The sequence below is a fragment of the Grampus griseus genome, assembly GCF_964374135.1.
Source record: "Grampus griseus genome assembly, chromosome: 11".
Lineage (NCBI taxonomy): Eukaryota > Metazoa > Chordata > Mammalia > Artiodactyla > Delphinidae > Grampus > Grampus griseus.
In genome coordinates this window covers 27,489,101-27,503,790 of record NC_139005.1, presented here as the reverse complement: position 1 = coordinate 27,503,790, position 14,690 = coordinate 27,489,101, and the positions used below count along the sequence as shown (strand labels likewise).

Here is a 14,690-nt window from a genome sequence, read left to right as displayed (position 1 = left end):
GCAGACCTCTACTAGGATTGTAATTGCTGGTTCATAAATCTGCATATTTTATAGTTTAAATATTGAAAAAGTGTTTTCTAAAGTAGTCATACCAGTTTATACTTCTTTAAGCAGTATTCAAGAGCTTTTCTTATTTCATAGTCTTGTCAAAACTTGGTATTTTTAAAATTTTACCAAGTGATGCATATGTAATGGTATCTAATTGCAGTTTAAATTTGCATTTCCCTAATGACTAATGAAAGTGAGTATGTTTTCATATGTTTATTGGTCATTTGAGTATTCTTATTTATGAAGATTTACTCAAGTCAATTGTCCATTTTTCTAAGTTGTGTGTTTTTTAATTTTTTATTTATAGTGAACGCTTTGTTGTTTGTATGGTTTGAAAATGTCTTTTCTCACTCTCTGTGACTTTTTTCCCTGCTTATAAAAATAGTGAAAACTACTAAATTAAAAAAAATACTTTGTTTATTTATTTGGTTGCACCAGGTCTTAGTTGTGGCATGAGAACCCTTAGTTGTGGCATGTGGGATCTAGTTCCCTGACCAGGGATCAAACTTTGGCTCCCTGCATTGAGAGCATGGAGTCTTAACCACTGTACCACCAGGGAAGTCCCAAAACTACTAAATTTATGTATTCAGATTTAGCAGTCTTTTCCTTTATAGTAATTTCCATTTACACAGTTTCCATATATTCTGAGGTCAGGTCTTCTATAATATTTTATAGAATCTCAATTATTTGCCCTTCAAACTTAGATCTACAATCCACCTATAATGGATTCTAGTGCATTATGCAAGATGTGAACCTAGTTGATTTCCATAAAAATAAAAAATTGTCTTAGCAACATTTTAAAAGGCCATTTTATGTAAAATAGATAGCTAGTGGGAAGCAGCCGCATAGCACTGGGAGATCAGTTCGGTGTTTTGTGACCACCTAGAGGGATGGGATAGGGAGGGTGGGAGGGAGATGCAAGAGGGAGGAGATATGGGGATATATGTATACATATAGCTGATTCACTTTGTTATACAGCAGAAACTAACACAACATTGTAAAGCAATTATACTCCAATAAAGATGTTAATAAATAAATAAAAATAAAATGCCATTTTATTGCCACTTCTCTACAGTGACACTTATGTCAAATGAAGAAAAGAAACGTCCATATTTGCATGTGTCTCTTTCTAAACTCTCTATTCCATTGCTATATTTGTCTGTCATTATAATATTACACTATTTTACTACATCTTTAAAATATATCTTAGTAACTGGTAGAGCATTTTTTCCCACTATGTTCTTCTTTTTTGAGAGTATTTTGAATACTCTTGGATATTACATATCCATTTATATTTTATTAATTCCCACAAAAAGCCAGTTGCTGGGGACTTCCCTCGTGGTGCAGCGGTTAAGAATCCACCTGCCAATGCAGGGGACACAGGTTAGAGCCCTGATCCAGAAAGATCCCACATGCTGCAGAGCCGCTAAGCCTGTGCACCACAACTACTGAGCCTGTGCTCTAGAGCTCACGAGCCACAGCTACTGAGCCCACGTGCCACAACAACTGAAACCCACGTGCCTAGAACCCGTGCTCTGCAACAAGAGAAACCACCGCAATGAGAAGCCCGTGCACTGCAAGGAAGAGTAGCCCATGCGCAACAATGAAGACCCAACACAGTGAAAAATAAACAAACAAACAAATAAATAAATATTTTTAAAAACCAGCTGCTGTTTTAATTAGTATTGTATTGAATCTATTCAGCTATTTTGGGGAAAGAATTGACATTTTTACTGTATAAAGTAGTTCATTACGCTTTTAGTTAGTTTTTTTTTTTTTTTGCGGTATGTGGGCCTCTCACTGTTGTGGCCTCTACCGTTGCGGAGCACAGGCTCCAGACGCGCAGGCTCAGCAGCCATGGCTCATGGGCCCAGCCGCTCCACGGCATGCGGGATCTTCCCGGACCGGGGCACGAACCCGTGTCCCCCGCATCGGCAGGCGGACTCTCAACCACTGTGCCACCAGGGAAGCCCCGCTTTTAGTTTTTGATATTTGTTGTCATCCTCTTTTCAGTACGTCAGTCAGAGTCTCGCTTTTAAACAGTTCCATAAATTTAAACAAAAATTCTGGTAGACCTCTACTTGGAGAATGTGGGAAGAATATATAAGTGAAGGATGCAAGTAAACTATATCCTCATATTTCATAGTATCAAGTCAACTGAGAATGTCTAATATTGAAAAATCAAGAAGTAGTAATATAAGCATTTTATTTCAGTTTATAGAGCTAAATGTCAAAAGGAGCAGCTTGAAGAGTGGAAGATGGTTAAATCAGAGGAACAGGAATCAGGCTGGTAAGGATAGTGCCCATTTTTAAGGAAAATTTATAAGCCTTTGAATTTATTTTATTTTGAAAAACTCTTTGTACTTAAAAATGTGGTCTATCAACTGATGCCTGCCTGGATCCCCATACAACTGGATTATGACCAGATAAGTACAGAAATAGAAATAAATATTTAGAAATTTTTTAGCAGTGTCACAAAGTAATTGTATGTCTGTGGAGTACTGAAAAAGAAGACATATGTCTTTTTTTCTTTCATTTCACTTTTCTAGTTTTTCATTTTTATTGTGTTTTATAAAATTATCAATTCATGATGGATTGGGATTCTTTTAAAAATGGATTTTTATCATATGTAGTTTGAGAAACACTCTATTACATTTTGACAAATGATTATTTAACTCAAAAATTTAAAAAAACAAAAATTTTGTGCTATGTCCAGAAGATACATAAGGTGACTTGTTTTCAACCTGGCAAATCAAGAAATTTAATGTAATAGATATCTAAATACAGTGTTTCCATCTGTCCAACATCATTTAATACAATGTTCAACACTCAGTCTAAAAATTTCTCTTTCTTTTATTTCTGATAATTTAGTGCTCTGTGAGTAAAAGGTTATTTATAAACCTAGCCTAAACTAATTTGGCTTTTCGGTAAGTAGCAGAATTTTTTTCTGTCATGTATATAGGTACTCTGCAATTGTAGGGAGAGGCTGGTGAGAGTTCTAGTTCTCCACCTCTGCAAACTCATCATCAGATGGTTCATTGCAGTGAAAGCAAGCTCTGACCAAATTTCTCAGAAAATGGACATCTACTGGCTCTAATGAGGCAGAAGCAGCCATAAAATCTGTTTGCAGATTGAAGGAGTTCCTTCTCTCTGCCATTTGGTAACCTGGCCAGCACTTTCATGCATGTCTGATTTGCAAGAAGATATGGTGCTATTCTTACAATACAATGGGCAAAGCTTGTAACCAGCTTTTAGGCAGGATTTGTTTTTTAATGGATCATTATTCTGGACTTCTAATGCCATGGGACCAGTCATGTCAGTCCCAACTATTCACTTAATTTAACAACAATAATACTCGCAATCAATGAACTGTTTTATAAGACTTAACGTTAATTACTACAATCTAAAAATCTATGCAAATATAGAATCTTTTTTTGAAAATAAATCAGGTTTATTGAGATATAATTTATGCACAATGAAATTCACTCCTTTTAAGTGTATAGGTCTATGCATAATCCTTTATGAGCATACATGCCTGTCTCCCAGATAGCCACTTCATAGCCAGATAGTCACTTTGGCTAATTGGCCAAACTCAAATAGTTGAATTAAAGATAAGTAACATGCTAAATGGTTGATCAAAATATTTTGCTTCAGCTTAACATATTCATAAACATATTATTTCTCAATCTTATATAAAATATAACATTGTTATTAACTATTACGCTTTTTCCATAATGTAAAACGTTCAACTATCACAAATGTGTTTGTGCCAATTGCTTGTGCAACTTTGTAATCAGTTTACATTCAGTGCCACAGAGATGAACAAGAAGCTCTGGAAATCTGAGAATTTTTGTGGAAGGATATTAGTTTTCCAACCTGGTTGTTCTTAGTTTCACTATTAGTTGTTGTCCTTTTTTTTCTGAATGTCTTCCATGAGTATAAGGCAGAGATTGACAGACAGACATTGTTTGAAGATCCAGATAGTAACTATTTTCAGTGTTGTGGTACATATGGTCTCTTTTGTAACTAAACTCTGCCATTGTAGTGTGAGAGCAGCCACAGACAATACTTAAAGAAAAAAGCATGGCTGTATTCAGTAAAAATTTATCTATAAAACAAGTGTCAGGAAGCATTTGTTTCACAGATTATAATGCCAACTAAAGAATGTCACTGACCATCTGGTTCTACAAGAATTAAGTCAATAGCCACTGCAGTTGTTGACCTTGAACACACCCTGAAAGAGATTCAGAGTGGAGATCAGGAATGAGGCACTCTGTGCTCTGGGAAAACTGGCAGAACAGGCCTTCAGATAGTTAGATGTTTTCAGAAGAAAATTTTATGAACCAATTTCTTGCATCTTCCCATACTTAGAAAAGCATTAAAAGCATGAACTAAGATATCTGTGCTTTGTGACAGCAGTAACCTTCTATGGAGATGTGTGCTTGATTGCACATACTTCTTCTCCAAAATCACATATATGCTGACCTTCCCCCTTACCTCTTCAGAGCAATTCCACAGAGCTATCTGAGAGTCTGTCTCCTGGGCTATTAGTTTTCAGTAAGTCCTCAAATAAAATTGAAACTCACAGCTCTCATTTTGTGTGTTTTTATTTCAGTTGACTGACATTTCTGGCAACCATGAATGGACCCAGAGCAGACTATTCTCCTTCACCTGAACTCTACGAGGATCTGGAGCCTTGGTGACAGCAGGGCCCCTTATGCCCATCTGCCTACTCATGAGTCCAGAAGAATTTTATTATGCCTCTCGTGGTTCTTGTATTTCCTGATTATTGGTGATGATTCTGAATTTTATTTGGCAGTGTATAACAGGTACCTGACCCCCACAGTTGAAAGATACTGGGGGAAGCCTAGTTGAAAGACACTAGGATTTGCTCAGTTGAAAGGCACTGAGAGGTCTGGACTGGGTGATTAGGTGGGAGGCTGGCTTAATGTCTTTTCTAAGTGAGGGGCATGGGAAAGCCACCCTCCAACTAACACCCAAGCCCATTTCTGTATGTACAAAAATTATATTTATAAGTATTTACTTGGGAATTAATGGAAATATTCTCCTGAAATTAGCTGAGATAGGGATCTTTCATTGCATACACACTTAGGTTAGAGAAAGCTGGCTTGATAAAAAATGTTTTCATAATTCTGACCCAAAAGGTCCTTCTAGGAGGAGCTTGCTTTTATCTCCATGTGTCTTTGAGATGTAAGTGTTCTATCAGGACTTTCAGAAGCTTATCTTACTCTTATCTAGACCATCTCCAATTCCTGAGACTGAGAGAAAAAAAGGAAAAAGAGACCTTTTTACCCTTAGCTTATTCTGTTATTTATAAACTAGTGAGTTCTGTATTGTAATACCTGATTCATGACTAACTTTTAAAAATGAAGCTATGAGATCTCTAGTTGTGTCTGTCTATATATCTGTGTGTACTTTATAGATATGATATATCTCAACCTGTGGATGGTATTACCAAAATTAACTTGTAAATGAGTTCTATTTAATTGACTTAAAAAAAATCAAGTGTTTATATAAATTCCCAGAAATATGAAAGAAACTAACCCAAATGAATTTCAGGTTCAAATGATCTGGGAAATATATAGTATTAAATTATCATTTGGTTTGAAAGTTAGTTGGTTTAATTAATACAGACATGTCTTTAAAGTCATCAGCATTAACTATAAAACTTTAATTGTACCTAGGTTTACTAGAAGTCAAATAAGAAGTTGTAAAATTTGTCAGCAAGAAAAATAACTTGGAATGATAAAAATTTTATAAGCAAATTAAATGTAGTTGAGATATGGCTTTTAGGTAAACTCTTTAGGAATAATTATGTTTTAGGAATGTCTATTTAAAAAATAGTCTCTCCAGATATTTGGTAACTTGAAACTTTAGAGTTTTGTTAAATTACGTTAAATGATGGCAGTTTATTAAATATCTAGTTCATTCCCAAATAAAATAAGATAGGGAACATTAATTACTGAACATAGGCTTCCTTTTACAGGGAAACTAGAGATATTTAGGACTATTAATAAATATGTTTGGTGCCACATCAAGCCATTTTCTTTAATAAAGCACATGCTTTTTAGAAATTATAAGTAGTATTTATAAGTTTGCCAATCTACAGAATGCTAATGTAAGAGACAAGTCATAAGTGTTTACTTCTTAATTATTGCTAGAAGTTATGTCATCTAACTAATATATGTAATTAAAACTACTAAGCTAATAAACAAAATATTTTTGTATTCAAGAAAAAAAGAAGGTATAAGAAATAGAAATGCATTTTGTTAAGCATAAAGAAGGTAATTTTGTCCTAAAGCAAGTTATTTCTAAATGGGAAAGAAAATAAGGGACAAATTAATATGGATATAGAATGTTGTCGAAGATTTGTGAGAAAAAAAAATCTTTAGAGAGGAATTCTATGTGTGGTCAGGACTAAGATTAAAATAAATTTGAGCAAATTAATTTCAACATTAAATGTAAAGTGGTACAAAACCTGAATTGGGTTTTCTCTCTGTTAAGAGGACAAAGTTTTCCTGGAATATTGATTTGCTTTTTTCACAGGTTGTAAACTTTCTTTACCTTTTAAATCATTTTAAGTCTTTTGTCATTCATAGGTAGTTGTTGTTTTACTCCAATGCCTTTGAAAAAATGCTTTATCTTCAAGAAGATTTATAGACAGAACTTTTTGACAAGTACAGGTTTCTGATAAATTTCAGGTCATACCACTAAGCTGGGTAAGAAATTAAAGAATTCTAATGGAAATCTTGGTGGCTTCATACAACTGTTAACAAACGTTCAAGTATTAGTTACATAGGACTGAGTTAACTGATGAATTTGTTTATAAATTTTATGTGTTTCTTTTTTCGGTTTGAAATATTACTGGCTTTTAATCTGTGTTTTCCAGATGTAAGGAAAACTTCTCCCTGAAGCTAATTATGACATACAGCAATTTGGTAAGCAGAATTGAAATATTTAACTTTTCTCTCTACCTAATTGGAAGAGAAATTGGAAACTTTCAGGTTACCAGAAAGCAGACTCCTAAAAGGTGCAGGAACCTAAAGATACTTTTGGACCTAGAGAAGAGAGGAACTCACCTAAATCTTTAGATATCACAGGTGGGATCTGATGGCAAGTCCTTGCTGTGGCCTTCTGGCCTTGAGAGGCCTTTTAAAAATTAAATCTGAAATTCCTTATAAATTTCCAGCAAAGCCAATTTAAAAACATCTTATATGTTCAGTTATACTTATGTAAATAATCTGGCCAAGTTTATTGAAGCCACATTTATTTCTGCGAACAAATTACTCTTGATTTGGCTGTATTTGATAGAAATGAAGGTAATTTTAGAGAGAAAAATTATGTTTCAGTGGATATTAAATTCTAGTTGTTAACTGAGGTCTGTATTTACTGCCTAAAACTCACTTCCTAGATAGCTCCTTGTTATTATGTTACATTATTGTAAATTTTAATTGAATTATTAAAAGGACACTCTGAGTTTGTTTCTGAAGCTTATCACAGTAATCTACCTTGAATGAAGATCAGATGCCCCATGACCTACAATTAGGATATTATGCATACTAGAAAAAGCATCATTTAAAGGACTATCTTCAATGTAGATGGAAGAAAACTTATCAGGTACTCTTAACCAGCTCATGCACAGAAGAACTGAAGGAAATTGACTTTTAGATTCATATTTACCACTTAGATAGGGTGCTGCACTGGACTGGTCTATAGAGAGGACTGCTGACCTCAAACTCCCCTTAAAACAATGCTCAGAGGAGAAACTACACTCACACCAGGACAAGAAGAAGAAAACAACAGAAGTAAACAGACCTGCCAAGATGCCGGAACTGAACTGTATGATTATTAATTTTTTTTAATATCTTGGACTTTTGCAAGAAAATCAATGTTTTTCTATCATGGGCACAAATTCTATGCAGCATTTAAAAATTAATTCAGTAGTTGAGTTTATGGTCATTACCTCTCTACCTTTGTGGATTTCTCCTCCTTAAGACTCTAACTGGATGGTCTTAGGAAATTTATCCTAGACTAAAGAAGTTACAGTTCTGTTTAGGCCACTACTGATATTATGAGATGAGACACCCTCACTTAGCCAATGAATCATACTTGCTCTGACCATGTCATAAATATGAATTTTCTTTTAAAGTTACTCAAGCTCAATCAGAACAATGAGCTAAATTTTGGTTAAAGAATATAACCTCCCTCAACTTGGGGCTGGATTCATATGGCTAATACCAGGTCATTTAAGTTTAAAGGCCCTTATGTTGGGAACAATTAAATCATACTAAGGATAATCAACCGAATAACATTAAGAAGTTCAACGTAATAACATTAAGAAATTGTGCTGGGTGCCTTATGAACAATACCAATATATAATTACCTTTAAGATAGCGATAAGACAGGGCTAGATGAGTTTGAGGTATACTCGGCCATACCTAACGGAAATTCTTGGCTTAAATATTTACTTATAATACTATTATTAATGCTAGCTATAGTACTTATATTCTGCCTATTTTACAAGATTGTTGTTTCTTGAGGTGCCAAACATGTGACTGGGCTGCCAATAAAAATAATTGTAACTAGGTGGCTTGAAATGATTGACCAAATATATAGTTCCAAATAAGATCAATGATTGTAACAGTGTAAGTCTAGATATGGGAAGAAGCAACCAGAGGGAATCTTCTCCTCGACCATAACAGACTAGTAAGACAGGTGGTCCAGGAACTTCTGCTATCAATTAATAGGGCCTACTCTGGTAATAGCACATTGAGTAGCCTATCAACAAAATCCTGGCCTAAGAATGAGCATTCCTAGTACAATGGGACAAATGGTCATGTAATATCTTTCAAACCATTGTTGAGTTTTTGACCATGAGGGGGCACAACTAACAAAGAATGTCACTTGCCATCTGGTTCTGCAAGAATTAAGTCACGAGCCAGCACAGTTGCTGACCTTCAATACACCCTGAAGGAGTTCAGAGTGGAGATCAGGAATAAGGCACTCTGTGCTCTGGGAAAACTTGTAGAACAGGCCTTCAGATAGTTACATGCTTTCAGGAGAAAATTTTATAAACCAATTTCTTGCATCTTAAAATCATTAACTAAGATACCTGTGCCTTGTGACAGCAGTAACCTTCTACAAAAATGTGTGCTTTATTGCACATACCTCTTCTCCAAAGTCACATATATGCTTACCTCCCCTTTCATCCCTTCAGAGAGATTCCTCAGAGCTATCCGAGAGGCTGTCTCCTGGGCTATAGTCCTAAGGAAGTCCTCACATAAAACTGAAACTCACAGCTCTCATGTTGTGTGCTTTTATTTCAGTTGACAATAATTTGACAATCCCTGGTATAAGCAATCAGTAATAAACCTAATGGCTTTCAACTTACTATTGGCTTGTATTAAGATATCAAAAAAAGTTTATAACACTGATATCAACAATAAAAAGATTACCAGGGCAGTATTGAAAACCTAAATATCCCATGAATACCAATGATATAATTTCAACTAAAATTAGCTTCTTTTTAAAAAGTTTTTGGCCACAACACCTGGCATGTGGGATCTTAGTTCTCCGACCAGGGGTCGAACCTTCACCCCTGCAGTGGAAATGTGGAGTCTTAACCACTGGACTGCCGGGGAAGTCCCAACTACTATTTATAGCCTGAGATAACATAAACTCATCTATTCTTCCCTCCGTCCCAGCAAGACCTCTATAACTATGCTACCTTAGGACAGTGAATCTACTGAGAGATAGTTTAAGGGCACCAAAAATTCATCAATTCATTAAACCTCTCAATTACAGTTCTGTTTTAGAGAACAAATTTCTCGAAGTCACTGAATCTCTGGGTATTTTTTATTCAGAAGGAAAGGGCTGTTGCCTCTAAAAATAGATATTATGGCTCATACTTTTCAAAAGGAGATACAGCATGAAAAATAATCTTGCAGATGACAAAGCTTCTGCAGGTCAGGAGGATGTGCAAAAACTTAAAAAAAATACCTGCTAACTCTTATATAGGAGAAGGCCATGTGGAAGAGCAGATTTCCAATGATGGTGACGCTGACTTATTTTATAAGGATTTTGGCAAACATACATAATTCAAATGGCAGTTTGGTTGTCAAAAATGCTGTGACCAGAGGCTTGCAGGTCCCCTTGAAACAATAGTTCAGTAAGTGCTAACTCAGCATTCATGGTGACTTTGTAGAATGTAACTACTGGGAATAATGAGAATAATGAGAGTCACAGTAGCCAAACCACAACTACCTACAGGTAATATGAATGAAAAATAAATGTTTGAGGTTGTTATTGCTGTAAAGCTATGTAATATAGTGCACTTATCGTGTTGCTAAAATTATTTATCAGTGAAAATTTATCATGTAAATACTAGATAGCAGGTAACATGTTCTGTGAATGGATGAATGAATAAATAAAAGATAACTGGGATTTATCATAGGATATAATATAACTTAAGTTTGTTTGAGAAGGAGAAAAGTAAAGTGATTGAGGCTCTATGTGCTGCTTTTTTCAACAGGCAGCCACATCTTTCTGCATGTCAAGCCATGACCCTGAGACACAATGATGAAGGTTGGAGTAAATGGATTTGACCAATAGGGCACCTGGTCACCAGGGCACTTTTAACTCTGGCAAAGTGAATATTGCTTGCCATCCGTGGCCCCTTCATTACCTCAATTACATATTCTACATGTTCCAGTATGATTCCACCCATGGCAATTTCAGTGGTAGAGTCAAGGCTGAGAACTGGAAGCATGTCTTCAATGGAAATATAACTTCCATCTTCCACGAACAAGATTCTGCCAACATCAAATGAAGTGATTTTGGTGCTGATTATGTTGTAGAGTCCACTGGTGTCTTCACTAGCTTGGAGAAGACTAGGGCTCACGTTGAACCTAAGAGTCATCACCTCTTCTTCTTCTGCTAATGCCCCCATGTTTGTGATGGGCATGAACCATGGGAAGTATGACAGCTCTCTCAAGATTGTCAGCAATGCCTCCTGCATCACAAACTCCTTGGCCCTCTTGGTCAAAGTCATTTATGACAACTTTGGCATTGTGGAGGGATGCATGATCACAGTCCTTGCCATCACTGCTTCCCAGAAGAATGTAGATGGTACCTCTGAGAAACTGTGGTGTCATGACTGTGGGGAAGCCCAGAACATCATTCTTGCTTCTATTGGTGCTGCTGAGGCTGTGGGAAAGGTCTTCCTGAGCTGACTGGGAAGCTCACTGGCATGGCCTTCTGTGTCCCTTCCCCTAATGTTTCAGTGCTGGATCTGCTCTGCAGTGTGCAGAAAGCTTCTAAATATGATGACATCAAGAAGGCGGTGAAGCAGGCATTGGAGGAAGCCCTAAAGGATATCCTGGGCTACACTGAGGACTAGGTTGTTTCCTGCGACTTTAAAGGTGACACCCACTCTCCCACCTTTGTTGCTGGGACTGGTATTGCCTTCCATGACCACTTTGTCAAGCTCATTTTATGACAATGTATTTGGCTACAGCAATAAAGTGGTGGACCTTATGGTCCACATGACCTCTAAGGAGTGAGTCCCCTGGAACACCAGCCCCAGTGAGAACAGGAGAGGAATAAAGAGGTGCTTACTGCTGGGGAGTCTTTGCCCCAACTCAGTCTTTGACCCAACTGGAGGATCTCCAGTTCTTGACACAGTTTCTATCCCAGACCCCTGAAGAAGAGGAAGGACTTAGGAAACTCTACCTTATCACTTGCCATCAATAAAGTGCACAGTACCCAGTCAAAAATAAATAAATAAAGTCATCAGGGACTGCTTGAAGAGATGGGAATAGATTGTGTTCTAGGAAATGTTGTGACGTCATTTGCCCAACTCTGTGCAAGAACATTTGCCCAAGAATCTATAACTAATTCAGTCTAGAAAACAGGTAGTTTAGCAAAGCTTGAGTAATAGGTCTTGTGCTTGACATGCTCCCAGTAAATATTTAATAGCTATCTGTTGATTGCAAAGCCATATTAAACAATATTTCATTAAAATATATCCTGTCATTAAAATAATGAATTCAGGGATACTCTGTCAAAGATTATAATACATCTTTGATTAGCAAATGAGTGATTAAAAAATTCCTTGCTATACTAAATCAAGGGCACAGCCACACAAATTTACATTATTCATTTATTTTGAAGAATAAAATTTAGCTTTAGTTATTTATGATAGTTTTAAGTATGACCACAAGTTTATTGCCTTATTTAGAAAGTATAATTACATCTCTGCTTTGAGAGATTTATTAATGTATAAGAACAAATCTGAAAACACATTGTGAAAATGGGAACACTAATAGCTTAGTGTGTAGAATCATTTATTCCTAGTGTTAGAGAGAGCTTCCCAAAAGATGCTCAGGCTTAAAATAAAGAACAATATAGTTTTGTTAGATGTCAAAAACAAAGGGTGTGGGAGGAGGGAGAATATTCCACTTAGATATAGCAGCTTGTGAGAAAGTATGTACGAAAGTATGTATGAGAGCATGAATTTTGAAGCAGTGCATTTAAATTCTATTTTCAGAAGAAAACTATAGAGAAATACAAATATATTTATTTATTTGTTTGTTTATTAATTAATTATAGGCCATTTAAATTCCCATGGTAGCCAGAAATCTGCTTTAATATATCACTTTCTGCAAGGACATAAACATTAGTCCAGGCCCAAGACGAGTGAGAGGCATACCAGCTCTTTAAGAGTCATTGGTTCTCAAAAGTGTTTATATATTCCATGTTTTGTTGTCCACAGTCATGCCCACTTTACTGATCTTTCAAGGTAATTTACATCAAACTGTATCTGGCGAAAATTGATATAGTTAACAGAAATATACCCATTTCTTATATACATTTTGGAAGAACTTGCCCCCTATATAAGAAAAATTGAAACTTCTAAAAGAAGAGGACTGATTACTTCCAAGTCAACACTTAATTTTGTTTTTGAAAGTAAATCTGTGCTAATGGAAAACATCATTTTCCAGCATGAATTAAATTATTGTGTTCTATATTTCCTGCTGGGGAGAGTAGGTTCCTGGCAATATGGTGTTACATTTGCATTTTGATAGCACACAGCTTTGGGCTGTTCCCCTCAAATTCAGAGGAGCACAAATGTATTATATAAGATTATTCTCAAGAGAAATAAAAGTATTTCATTATGTTTCACAAGACACATTCATGAGACTTCCAATAAAATCTGTAATTTTTGTAAATCAGTCAAATAATAAAATATTTTCCATAAATTTCCCTACTTTAGTAGGATACGTGTATTTATTTCATCGTTGATAAACTAATTTCACTTTTCCAGCAAGGACACCAATAATCTATCAGTTGTTTCTATCACAGGAGGATTTCTAAACGCCAACATGTGAAGCTTATACAATAAAATAAAGGTGAAATGTTTAGACTGTTGTTGATGTAGTCTTAAGAATAAACATTAAAAACAACATAAATTTACAGCACAAACAACATGGGATAACTTTTCAAATTACGTAATGATTTCACTCTGTGAAAAGAAAACAACTACAACAATAAAACAGAGTGAGTTTCTTTATATAACAAATACCCTAGCTCAATTAAAGAAGCCTTCAATTTTTAAAATTTCAATCTGTATATAACTTTTCAGAAATACATTGATTTGATGAGGATAGTAGTTATGCAAAGACATCCACATTAGTAACAAACATGTTTTGAACCCTTGATACTGTCCTAGGTTTCGAGAAGTTTGTTATTGTGACAGTGCCCATTCATTGAGAATAATAAATCAAAATAATCCTAAACTAATAATCGATGGTCATAAATCATAACATACCAATAATTAAAATTTTATTTTCTTTCAAATTTACATAGTGATTTCTTGTATAGTCTATAGTCCCTTTTAACAATAATGTGAGATATGATGTCACAAATAAGAGTGGAGTTTGGAGATATTAACTCAGTTACACAAAACGGCAGACTTTCTAACTTTAGCATTATTTATAATAAACATGGTGGAATGAGCTAATGTGAAAAGTACTAATCTTTAATACATTAATGTAAAGTTTGATAAACAAAAGATATATATATATATTATATAGCTGGATAGATTGATAGATCTAATCTCTTATCAGTATATTTACCCCAGCACACAACTTACTAGTTTTTTCTTCCAGTTTTATTGATATAATTTACATACAGCACTGTGTAAGTTTAAGGTCTGTAGCATAATGATTTGACTTACATACGTCATGAAATGATTATCACAATATGTTTAGTGAATATCCATCATCTCATATAAATACAAAATTAAAGAAATAGAAATTTATTTTTCTTGCGATGAGAATTCAGGATTTATTCTCTTAACAATTTTCATAAATAACATACAGCAGTGTTAACTATATTTATCATGTTGTACATTACATCACTAGTACTCATTTCTCCTATAACTGGAAGTTTGTACTTTTGACTGTCTTCATCCAATTTTCCATTCCCCCACACTCCACCTCTGTTAACCAAAAATCTGTTCTCTTTTTCTGAGTCTGTTTGTTTTTGAAGTATAATTAATTGTGTTAGTTCCTGGTATACAACACAGCGCTTCCATATTTCTATACATTTCAGATGGCCAA

The 14,690-nt window shown here is 35.1% G+C and overlaps 1 pseudogene across 1 annotated transcript; it reads left to right on the top strand.

The window, feature by feature from the left end:
• The first annotated feature begins 10,644 nt into the window (after positions 1 to 10,644).
• On the top strand, positions 10,645 to 11,630 carry LOC309830437 (glyceraldehyde-3-phosphate dehydrogenase-like; annotated as a pseudogene). The gene has a single exon. The product of its transcript is annotated as a glyceraldehyde-3-phosphate dehydrogenase-like (transcript).
• Positions 11,631 to 14,690: the final 3,060 nt, after the last annotated feature.